The following is an 8,359-nucleotide window of genomic DNA, read 5'->3' on the forward strand; positions in this document are numbered from 1 at the left end:
ATAGTAACCATAACTATGGTATTTGCAGTAAAATCACAGTATCCACAAATTTACTATTATCTCACTATAGTAACTATATGAAATTTGTAGTAAAACTTCAGTAACCACAAATTTACTATAGCTTCATTATATTAACTATAGTTTGATTTTTGTAGTTGAACTATGGCAATACAAATGGTAGGCTAATATATGTCAAAAATCGCTGCCCTCACTTTACTAATATATATATATATATATATATAAACTTAGGCCTACTGGTAAATTGCTGCTAAAAACTGGTCAGGGAAGTATATGAATCTGAACATTAATTTACTGTCAAAACACTGCACATAAATGCTTTTTTTTTTTTTTTTGTGCAAACAAATGATCAAAAAGTAGGTTCAATTAAAACTTTGGAATCTAAACTGGGAATCAATAAGAATTGAAATCAATAAGCAGAATCAGAATTGGAATGGATAAAATTCAAACAATGCCCAACCCTAGCCACATGTTGTGAAGTTCACTGATTTCTGTGCATTTAATAAACACTGATCAGTTGATGGCAAAATTCAAAAAGACGGTTCTGTAGAACCTGGTCGAAAAGAACGCACACACATGAGTAACTTAAGAACATTCCACTGGAACTAATCTTCTAGCATCAGCTCGTAAAATGAGCAAATGACAAACATCATGCCTCAGTTCTATGACTAACGTCCGGCCATACTCTCCTTACCACCTCGAGAGACTCGTAAAACATGATAAGGTGAGGATGAAATGACCACGCTACATCTGTTTGGAGTTCAACAACAACTCCTTTGGAGAAGCTTCAGAACCAGAGCATCCGCTATACTGCGACCCCGCTTACCATAAACTATCTTCCGATAAACAAAAATTGACTGACTTACAACTTCGTCTCAGCAAAGAAGATCACCAGAGACACACAACGTGATACTCCTCATGACCTCACGACCTCAGCTCTGGTTTCCTGCCTTCCAAAGGAATGTGCCTTTCTCTTCTTCTTTCCAAAAGGAAAGAACACCCAACATTGTATGAACAAAGGATCTTCCAGACAGGACTTCTGCTATTAAAGCAATATACTCAAGAGACAATAAATATATATGAATGTGGTATTTTATGTTTTGTTTCATATATCTGACTGTAGTTATCAGAACTCAGTATATTTTAATCTATGACTTAACCCGTTTAGTAGGTAAAATTATAGGTATTCAATATATATAACTATCTCATGTTTGGTATTAAATTTCACGTTATGATGAGTCCAGTACATTGAAATAGATGAATGTTGACTTTTAGCATCATAAGGTATGATTATAACACTTTATAGAAATCTGCTAGGATATTGTGGCTTAGGTGACATATTTATGAGCAGATAATGTATGCACGAAAAGAAGCCGTGCTGGGCGGGCTCCACCCTACAGAGACAATGTGATTGGGTCAGACAGTGACTAGGATGGACTTAATTCTGTCCGATAAAACAGACCCCAACTTTGAACCAAGAGCTCAGACCAAAACAAAGAACGGGTGAAACAACTGGTGATTGCAAGAGACTTGGCTGAAAGTCTGGGCTTTGCCCCTGATCGTGCTGTGGAACATCTGGCTGATCATCAAAAGACTTCAACCACTTGCCACGTCTGACCAAAGAAACTTGCAAGCGGCTGCATAAGAGAACTTCAAAACTCGCTATTCGCGCTGCCAGAGAGTCATCAAATCCGAAGGAGGAATCCCGAGTGACGCCACGCGACAACAACACGTCAGCAGGAAAAGTCCTGGGTCCCCTTTCAGCAACCCTTCAAGAAGTACAGCCTTCAATTCAATGCACGCTAAGTAAACAAACAAATCTCTTATTCGCTGAAGCTGGTTGAATTGAATGAATCGTTAAAAGATAACAATAACTGAGTCTTCTGTTTGTGACGTCCCCATAAGGTCGTCCTTATTTCTCAAGAAAAGAGAATATTTAACTTCCTTCAAACTGCTTTGATCTTGCCATAATGTGTGTATGTGTGTGTATGTGTTTTGTTTTGTATTGTATCCTAGAATAGTAAATAAACGCTTGATTCATTTTTAATGAATAGTCTGGTGCCTTGATTTTCAAATCTTAAATTATTTGCCATAGATCGTGTTACCTGTTGCTCAGGCAAAATTTCCCAATTAATTCTGTATTCTTATCAGTAATAAGAAGCATTGCTGAATGTATACTTTATTAATACTCGCTGGACGAGTTGTTAATAAGGTATAAATTATACAGTTTTGATTAATATCAATTAATCAGATCAAAACCGAATTTCTAAGATTTGGTTCCTAAAGCTAAAATTTATAAATGAAGGATAAAACCTTTCATAACGTTACATAAATGGTGGAGAATGCGGGCATTAGTTTGATTTGAAAATTCATAAAACCAGGAATATTGCTGTATTTTGCCTGTTTTTAACCGGAAAAGAATAGTGGAGATACAGAGAGACAGCGTTTGTTTGTTGTTCTTGTGGTACTGTATACGCTTAGTTGTGGTACAAGACACGAGGCGTTTGAATGGAATAGCAACTTTAGTTGTTTAAAAGGAAAATTAACTGCAGTAATTAATTTGTCTGCTGAGACAAAATTAAGTCGCTCCACGGAGTATAGGAAAGAATAAGCGTGTTCCTTATTTTATTCCTGTTAAGGCCTTCCATAGTTTTAATCTGAAAGTGCGTGTCCCACTTTCGATTAAACTATGTGTCTCCCTGGTTTTGATGACAGTTAATCTAGCTAATTAATAGTCTCAAACAATTTTAATTCACTGAAACCGTGAATTTAAAACGCGACACTCAGAAGGAGTGGCCAAACGCGTTCTGTGAGAGAATTATTGATCCTGATCAAACAGATGAAATTGTGTGATTAAAAAATCCACTGTTGCCTGTGAAAACAGATCAGAAGTAACGTCACGAGGTCCGCCGTGGCCTCGATAGCGTTATGGTATTAATTGCAGTAAATCTGTACATGAATTTACCTCATTCGAAGGAGTGAGAGTGGTCAGCGCTATAAAGATAGAAAAATCTAAAATAATGCTTGTGGTTTTTCCAAGTGTGAGAGGCACCCACAGCTTTGGGCTGAGAAGGGTCATAATAATTAATCTGTGGATTAATTTATCTCGCTCTAAATGAGTTGAGATTATTCAGCTAAACAGAAACAAAATTCTTCATAGTGCTTTTGGTTGTTCAGAACAGAGCTAGCTCGAATAGACAAGCCTAGTTTGAAATTCACTGGCCAGAGTGGGCGTGTTACTGACAGCCTTGCCGGAAGTCCTCTAAGGCTCTTATCCGGAAAACTTTCAGTGCGTGGGCCCCGCCCCAGCGCCATTTTTGAGCTTTTGTAAACAATAGCATAGCAAAAAGCTAGCTAATGAGTTTGCATTGAAGCATAGGCCAAACTAGTAGCATTGGAAGCTAGCGATGAGCACGTAGCATTCGGGAGCCTGTAGGTTTGAATGCAGTGTGTTTTGAAGTATTGATGCGATTAACCATCCTGAACTAACTCACACTAAGATTTGCATATCATTTCTATCTCTCTTTACTCTCCCTATCTGTTATCGCTCACCTCCCATTTAAAATAACTTTAACAAATACAAACTTAGTAGAACCCTCTCGTTGCACTGCGGTTAATTATCATAGGAAATTAGTAGCGGTCTCACCTGTGGTTTAATAAGCATTTGTGTAAAAGTTTTTTAACGGGTATCAGTTTGATAACGGGTGTATTAGGAATTAATTCTGGGTTTTGGCCTCATTACTTTGATAATACAGTGATTAAATAAATTATGAACTGTCCTATGATTTTAACGATATCAGTTGATGCGTGCTTGGTCAAGCATTTGAAATTGTTAATTGAATGTCAGAATTAATTACAAATTTGAAATTGGTCTCATTTCATTAAATAATTTCAGCTCTGTTCCCACCTAGCAACGTAGTCACGGATTAAGTTAATCGTGGGGCTTTGATAATTTGACAATAACATTAAGATCTTAATCATTGACTATCAAAGTGTTTAATTTTCTGGCCTGAAAATTTTTAATTTTCTTTAGAAGTAATTAGGATGGTACAGATTAATTTGTTCTTGTGACCTTCATGACACAAGGAGGAATTAATAACTTGTTATAGGGATCCAAATTCAATTCAAGATTGGTAATTTAATTTCATAATCCCAAATTTGAAAGTTTAATTTCATTTCATTAAATAATTTCAGTTCTTGCTTCCACATAGACTGATTAACATAATTATAAGTGCTTTTATAATTTAATGAATTATAAATTGCTCTTATGAAGTGGTAAGGGCATCAGTGAATGCTCTGAGTCTACTATCCTTGGGAAACCAAAATTTGTAATTTAATTTCATAATTAATTACGAGTCTGAAAAACTCTAATTCAATTTAATAGTTAATTACAGTTCCTGTTTACAGATTGCAACAATAATTGCTGATTAATGAAATGTCAATTGCTCTGATAATTTGAATGACAACCATCTGTGGATTTTGATAATTGATTATCATTATTGCTCTGAAATTTTAATTTCATCAAATTCTGAATTGGGCTTCCTATTTCAATGATACATTAGTGAACAATTTTAATCCTAATCATCCTACCAGTTTTAATGATAACATCATTAAAATATAATTAGAAACCACAATTTCTAATTTGAAACTCTAAATTAATTCGCAATCAAGTTCGGGTCCTACTTGATTAGCCTGATTTTCTTTCCTTCAGTTATTTATTAACTCAGCTAAAACTTTATGGAGTTACGCGTGGTTTAAGCTTAATAATAGATAGTGCTCCACCTAGTGCTTGGCTGGTGAAGTGACATTGCCTCTGTGGTAGGCCCGGCCGTGGGATTCCGCTGGACAATTTAACTTCCCATCAAACCTAGGACATAAGAGCCTTAACCTCCCAATTAAGCAAAGCCCCAAAAGGAAATTAGAGTTTCCTCAAAATTTAGGACAGTTGGTTTTAGCCTATTAAAACAGCAAAACCAACCCCTAAGGGTATCAATCCAACAGTGCCACCACGCTGATACCCTTGTCACTAATCCTAAAATTGGGAGCAACTCACTCTTTTCCTCTTCTCTGGTCTCCTTGCTGCTATCTTCTAATGTGATTATTGCTACTGTTTGCTGAGATTGTGCCTGTAGGATTGTCACAAACAGAGGACCTTAACCCTTGAACAGGTATTTGTGGAACTTGAGACAACATTTCAAAACTGTTTTCCATTTAATGTCCCCGCTGTGAAATCTTACCCTGCCAGGCTAAAACAGATCACCGAGAAGATAGACGTCGAAAACCTTAAGCACGCACGAAGGACACTCAAACTAGCGTTGTGATGTCAATTTGCCATTAAGGGACCAGTACTGTCATTGCTATTGTTTTCCTTCACCCAGAGAAAATTAATAGCAATCACAGACTTACAAAAAAAAAAAAAAATCCCCATTTACAATCCTCTGACTAGAAGCACCCTTCTAAATCAGACTTAATAATAAAAAAAACAAGAGAAAAATCTGACACCAGAAAGGAGTATTTTGTTTTTGTTTATTTTGTTTTGACTTCCCCTTACAGGAAAAAGGGAAGCATCCAAATATTACCCTGTTCCTTGCTCTGTTGGTGTTCTTCTTTCCTTTCTCTGTTCTTCAGCTGTGTGACCTGTGTGTGTGTGTTCAATTTTCCCCCACAGAGGCTACAAATTAGAAGCACGCCCCAGAGGACCACAGTCACAGAGAGCCACACTCAACATTAGCACACACTTTACATTGCACTCTTACACCCCTGTTTGCTTTGTTGGTTTGTTTTGTTTTCTCTTCAAGGTCTGTGTCAGTCGCGGTTCGAGATCACCCTCATTTCGCCAAAGCATGTCTCGCACAACCGAACATGTTGGCCACTGGGAAGACCTGGAAACATGGCTCAGTGTGGCGACAGACAGCCTCCTCCCTAAGGCTGCTGAAACACTCAAACCCAGACACAGGACCAGCTGGACGACAACATAACAAGCCTCATGGCACAAGACCCAAGTCAAAGCTACACTCACAAAGAATTAGCCAAGATCACCGGCTCCTTAAGTCACACACTCATCGCCACCCTCAAATTGAGCGACAAGCACGCTGCACAGCTCCAGCAGGAGTTAACACGCGCACAACGACGCATCGAGCAGCTGGAACTGGAAGCTCAGGAACGACGGGAAAGGCCGGATGAGGTGGAACAAGGCGCTGAGGAGGAGATCAATAAGCTAAAAGAAACCCTAGTAGCTAACACCCAAGAAATGGAACAGGTCAAGGCAGACTACGTTGATCGTTCTAACAAGCTACAGTATGCAGAACAGCTACTGGAAAAGGCAAGGGCTGACTTCAGGGATAAAAACAGCAGAATCAAAGCCCTTGAAACTCACCTGGATGAGTCAAGAAACGAGATCAGCCGCCTAACACGACAGCTCGACGACCTCAGAGAGGAATCCGATAGTTTCCAAGAGGAACTCAAGCACGCTTACGAACTGCGCCGTGAGCCGTCGAGAACACGACGCGCACCGACCTCACCCCTGCCGAGCAGGACCGGGTCACCTGTTCCTGGGTGACACGTGAGCAAAGGTTGAGGGGTGGTGTTGAAACATTCACCAGCTCCTCTGAAGAACTTCATGTCACGGCAAGGCCAAAAGAACCTGCCGCAACCAGCCGCAGATCGTCGCATGGCTTGGACCTGAAAGACCTTGACAAGCTCGCCAGGAACATTGGCAAGTTCACCCCAGCGTGCCAAATAGCCAAAATGTCCAAGCTTACCTCCAAGATATCGATTTCCATCTGAAATGCGACCTAACGTTACGGACAAAGATAGACTCTATTTACTCGAGCGACATCCAGTCCTGAAGTTCGCTGCTTCCTGGACAGGCAGCCTGCTCACATAAAGACTGATTACCAACTGCTCCGAGAAGCCCTCATTAAAGAGTTTTCCGATCCTGACTCGAACAAGGCTTAGTGGCTGCCCTGGAGACAAGACAAGGACATCACGAACCTCCTCAAGCCTACTACAGCCGACTCAGACGAGCATACTTGAACTCGCAATGAACCTGACATGGAAGATGATTTGAACTTCAAAACTCTCTTCCTGAGAAACCTCCATCCCGGAGTAAGCCACCATCTTGGCGTTCTTGCATGTCCACGAACAATGAATGCTCAGCAGTTGCGAGAATTGGCACAGAAGGCCTACGGCAAACAAAAGATGGCCTCAGAAAAGGGCTCCAAAAATCCAGCAGTTCTTGACTTCCACACTCAAAGTCAAGGGCTGGCTCTAGAGGGCACCCAACGCCAAAACTCTGCCAAGCCGCCACCCAGAGAGTGGAATGCACCCTCGTCCAACAAAGAACGAGACTCCCACGCTGGTACCCGATCTAAACAGAGGTACGAACGCTGGGATGGAACTTGTGGACGTCAACGCTCACCGGGACGGAACTGGGAGAAGTCATGGGACCAAGCAAGGCCTCAGGAGAATCAATGGGAGAGATCGTGGGACCAGCCAAGCTCATCCGGAAACTCAAGAGGGAAAAGCTCATGGGAATCCGATGGAAACTCCAAGGGAAAACGACAAACTCACTCTGGAGCAACCAGCCCAAGGAATCGACGAAAGAAGTCACAAAGATCCCAAGCTGACCGAGCTCAAACTGAATCCACACAAGAACAAAAGACACCACCGTGTTTCGATTCACAAGAGTTCATGAAAATGATGATGCAGGAGTTCTTCCAACGAAAGGAGGAGGATCGGAAGTGGGAAAAGAAAGAGAAACCAGAGTCAGCCTGACTAGCGGCCGGAGGAGAAGGCAGCGACCAGCTGACCCAACCAGATCGCAGCAGCGTCCAACAAACACCTGCTGACGAATCCCATCAAGTTCCTGAAAGTGCTGTCTTGGTGGTCTGCCACCTCCGACGAACATAACACCAATCCTGACATCCTAACAATCTCCTCCCACACTCCAGTCCCTCAACTCCTAGGCGATCTCATTGAGAAAGGTATAGCAAAAAAGTTTTACCTATCCATCATCATCGAACGACACATCAGGGTCGAAGCCCTTCTGGACACGGGGGCCGACATTACTCTAATGTCTGCTGAACTCCTCCAGGAAGTCCAAGAAGGAGCAAAGAGGACTAACAGAACCCTCAAACTCCAAAGGTGTGAGCTGAACCTCCAAGCGTATTCCCACACGGGCTCACGACTGAAACATGTGGCTCAATCCACCTGACAGTGGGATCAATGGATCTCATTCATCCAATATATGTCTCCCCACTCAAAACATACCCACTCCTCATTGGGAAAGATCTGCTTAACCGTTTTGAACCTCTAATAGACTTCAAGCATCTAAAGATGT

The 8,359-nt window shown here is 41.0% G+C and overlaps 1 pseudogene; it reads left to right on the plus strand.

Annotated features, from left to right (window-relative positions):
* Positions 1–5,861: 5,861 nt before the first annotated feature.
* Positions 5,862–7,794, plus strand: LOC131554367 (uncharacterized; annotated as a pseudogene).
* The last annotated feature ends 565 nt before the right edge of the window (positions 7,795–8,359 follow it).

Source organism: Onychostoma macrolepis, chromosome 15 (assembly GCF_012432095.1).
Source record: "Onychostoma macrolepis isolate SWU-2019 chromosome 15, ASM1243209v1, whole genome shotgun sequence".
Lineage (NCBI taxonomy): Eukaryota > Metazoa > Chordata > Actinopteri > Cypriniformes > Cyprinidae > Onychostoma > Onychostoma macrolepis.